We start from the raw sequence: 4,614 nt of genomic DNA on the forward strand, positions 1-4,614 counted from the left end.
AGTAAATGTCTGGCACGGTTGTGCCAGACGCCCTGTGACGCAATCAGCCCCGCCTCCCCCCCCACCGCCCATCTCCACACTAAATATACCTATTGTCCGTGCTTCGTCTGCTACGTCGGAGTCCGACCAGATCATTGAACTACGTAAGGCTGTCGCTACCCTCATGTCTCGCTGCAAATCCCTAGAAGAACGGTATGATACATTTGAAACACGTATAATCGATCTCGCCACCAAACAAGACTCCACAGATACAATACTCACTACTCTTGTTGAGGGCCAGAAGGCAATGATTGCCACTGTTTCCTCAATTGATACTAAATTTAATGCTCTCACTTCCCACCTTAATACGACGAATCAGAAACCATTACCTCGTTCCCCCTCATCAAATGGAGTACAACACGCTAGTCTACGCCCTACCGCCACCTCCCACCTAGATACGTCGAATCAGAAACCACTATCTCGTTCCCCCCCATCAAATGGAGTACAACACGCTAGTCTACGCCCTACCGCCACCTCCACCCACAGCTCTCGCAAAGTCAAAGGGAACCTTCAATAGTTCTATGGAGCTTCGTGTCATTTCCTGGAATGCCTGCGGTATAAGGGACTACATGAGACTTGCAGCTCTAAATGTATATATTTATAAGAACAACCCTACTGTCATCTTTATTCAGGAAGCCTTTGTGGGACCTTTGCTTGGCGAGAGACAGGCTCCTACACTCTCTGGATACGTCTCTTATGTCCACCCAGTCAGAAACGGGCTCATAACATATGTACATTCCTCGATACCACACCAGCTTCTCCGTACCTCGATCGATGCAAACATGACCTATCAACTGTTGGAGGTAGCAATAGGACATGACAAGTTACGTTTGTGTAATGTCTACTCAGCCCCGGGAAGAATAAACTTGGCTGCCTTGCCCTTACCTACGCTGCGTGGTGTTATCTACATGGGGGACTTTAATGCGCGCCATCCTGACCTGGGTGATACTTCTCCAATCCCTAACCGGAATGGACCTCGACTTTTGGATTACGTACGACGATACAGACTCACACGCTGGGATACTGGTGGTGCCACGCACTCCCGTGGAGGTACTCTGGACTACATATTCACATCAGGACTTGTAGCATCACGTGTCGAGTGCTTCCCCATCCCCGTGCTCTTCTCTGACCACATTGCCCTTGGCCTCCACTACACAGTACCTGCTACACCCTCCTCCTCTTATGCCCGCACCTGCATCCGGATACCTCCTAAATACTGTCCGACGTATATCTCCTACATGACCACTCTGCTTCCTACTTTCAACATTCATTCCCCTGATGAGTTATATTCCTCACTGGTGAAATCAACACACAACTTTTACACCCGATATGTCACCAGACCTCATCTCACCCGTAGTCCTCGGCCTCGCACAACGTCGCTTAATGACCGTGTACTTCAGGCAGAAAGGAAGGCGATGGAACATGGCCTTACCTTCCAAAGACAACCATCTCCTGCCCATCTTCAACAATATCAGACGTCACGTGACGAATTGATAGGTCTACAACAGTGTGCCCAAACTGACTCGTGGCATGCCCTTACTGACAGCATCAATCATCTTACCAGCGTAGGAACCATGTGGCACAAAATTAAAAAAATTGTAAAGAAACGACCCCGCACTGCACTCCATCATAGTCCGATGGAATATGCACAGACACTAATTGACACCTGGTCTACACAATCAAGCCTTGATAACCTCCCAACACCTGTTCAAGAAGCCCTCTCTTCCCAGGCGAACCTTCGTACTCTCCGTTTGGTAGATGCCCTGTTGCAGTCAGATAAAGAGGATGACGTACCCATCACACCACAAGAGCTTCAGCGTGCCCTCACTCGAGGTACGGCGACGGCTCCCGGTGAAGATGGGATCACATACTCTGTCCTACGTCTTCTCCACAAGGTCCCAGATAACCCACTCTTACAGCTTTTTAATATGTGCTTTCAGAGGGGTTACGTACCCAGCGCGTGGACCTCCAGTATTATAGTACCCATACCTAAACCCGGCACTGATAAATTTCGTCCCATCTCCCTAACCTCGTGCTTCTGCAAGGTGCTTGAAAGAATATTCCTCAACCGTCTGATATTTCGTCTCCAATCCAAGCTCTCACCGCGACTGTATGGTTTCCTGCCACAGCGAGGTACACACCACTGCCTTCTCGATCTCTATACCCGCCTCTCACCCACCAGTGTGGTCGCATTCATCGATCTCAAGAGTGCCTTTGATATTGCAAACAGGGACATCATACTTGATCAACTCGTGGCTTTTGGTATCAAGGGTAACTTGTTGAGATGGATAAGAAGCTACCTTAGCAACAGAACTGCTCAAGTCCTTTTTAGGGGCGCATGCAGTACCTCCAGAAATTTTGACTTAGGTACTCCACAAGGTGGCGTTCTCAGTCCTTTTCTCTTCAATGTCCTAGTTCACCGCCTTCTTGCTATACTACCTGACATCCCTGGCACTACAATCACGTGTTATGCTGATGACATTTGCATCCACACCGACTCACCCCAGAATCTTCAGGTCCTCCTTCACTCATTCTATGATTCATCAGCTGCTTGTGGCCTCATAATTTCACCCGACAAGAGTAGGATATTCTCTACACGCAACCCTCGAACATTGCCAGTCTTCACCGTGGGAGGGAATGTTGTACCACACTGCACACAATACACTTACCTAGGTGCCCCCGTGCGTGTCACCCCAACCATACCCGCACGGCAACGTATCCATCCAATCGTTACAGACCTGCTGGATAGATTAGAGCGACGATTCATCCCTGTCAAGTGGCTTGCCAACAACGTGAAAGGAGTTTCTATCCCTGTCGCTAGGACCATCTACATAATGTTCCTACGATCAGTAATTGACTACCTTTCTCCTGCACTCTGTCAGCTCCCTAAGACAGCACTGCAGCCCCTTGAAAAGTTTCAAAACAGAGTCATGCGATTTATCCTGGGCTGTCCTGCCTCCACCAGAATAGTCAACATGCTAACTGAGCTTAACTTGACCCCACTTGTTGACAGGATATACGCTAATGTCACTTACTTTAGCATCAAGTGTCTATGCTCTCCCCATCTGGCTCCTCACTACTCCAACGTCATCTTGGCGGCACTCAACCCTGATATGCCTCGGCCTCACCTTCGGCCGGGTGGACGTAACCTTATCCGTACCGTGTGTGCTGACTTCCAGAGATTGGCCATTGATGTTCCGGCTGCTGAGGTTGTACCTGAATTGCCACCCTGGCGAGAACCTCTCCCTTTCGTCTCCTTTACTCCCACGTCTAAAACGGCCCATCCCCTTCTCCAGAAACAGTTGGCCCTAGAGACCATCGCCTGTGTGTCTGCCTCAGTTCCCACGGCACACCATCTCTACGTTGACGGCTCAATGCAGGCGGACGGGAGTGCTGCGTGTGCTGTATTCTCCCCCACTCTGGAACCACCAGGGGGAGATGGGTGGATTGGCCGTCGCTTGCCCGACACATCAAGTTCCACCTACTGTGAACTAAATGGACTGTTAGATGCTGTTACCCTCCTTACTGAGAGACGTTTAAATGGGGTAATCATCTGCGACTCTAAGTCTGCCCTTCACGCCCTTTCCTCTCCAAGACCTGCTGATAACCATATAGTGCGAGATATATTGTGTCGATTGGCCTATGCACATGATAATACATTGGTTGTGTCCTTTTTATGGGTGCCATCTCATGTAGGCATCGCGGGTAACGATACTGTGGACAGTCTCGCAAAGGCTGCGTGTGATCTCGAATTACCAGTGATACGTACCCCGCCCTCCTTACGTCATTACAAAACTATCCTGTGTTCAGCCATGCATACCCTAACAGCGAATCGTAGAAACGCCGAGCGAGCTCACAGTGTCTCCATACAGCACTATGATAACTTCATTGACACCTCACACAAATATCGTCGACACGGACTACTGGTCCGTAGACACAATATAGTGAGTGCTAGACTCCGGCTGGGTTACCGACCAGTGTGGCAGGTCTGCCAGACTGAGGATGTGTCTCACTACTCTACCTGCAAGCTGTGTCACCTCGCCAAGGCCAACACACTCGAACATTATTGTCTCGCATGTCCCACAGTAAAAGACTTACTACCACAGGGACAAGATCTAATATATGTTTGTAAATATCTCTTACAGAATGAAAATTTAGATGTACTACTAATGAGATATCCATATTTTGGTGGTTGTTAATCAATTTGAATTCTACTATGTCCCACGCAACACGTTTCTTTCTGTAACTCAATAAGTTTATATTTTATTTACCGCCACTGAGCAAAGCATTTTTACTAACTATGCAAATTCCAATGCATATATCATACTAGTATTGTATCTTGGTGGTGCACCGTATAATTATGTAATTAAGTATTATCACAATTACATAAGGATTATATAAATAGTATATTGTATTGTATATGTTATGTGACTTTTGATTTATTTATATTCCACAATGTCCTGTGCGACATTCATCACTGTAACTGCTTCAGTTTGTAAATTGCTTGCCGCCATTAGGCGTAATAAAATTATCAAATCAAATCAAATCATCATCTCATTAGTCGAAAGAATGGCA

The sequence above is a fragment of the Oratosquilla oratoria genome, chromosome 36, assembly GCF_046742065.1.
Source record: "Oratosquilla oratoria isolate Oo_2021 chromosome 36, ASM4674206v1, whole genome shotgun sequence".
NCBI lineage: Eukaryota > Metazoa > Arthropoda > Malacostraca > Stomatopoda > Squillidae > Oratosquilla > Oratosquilla oratoria.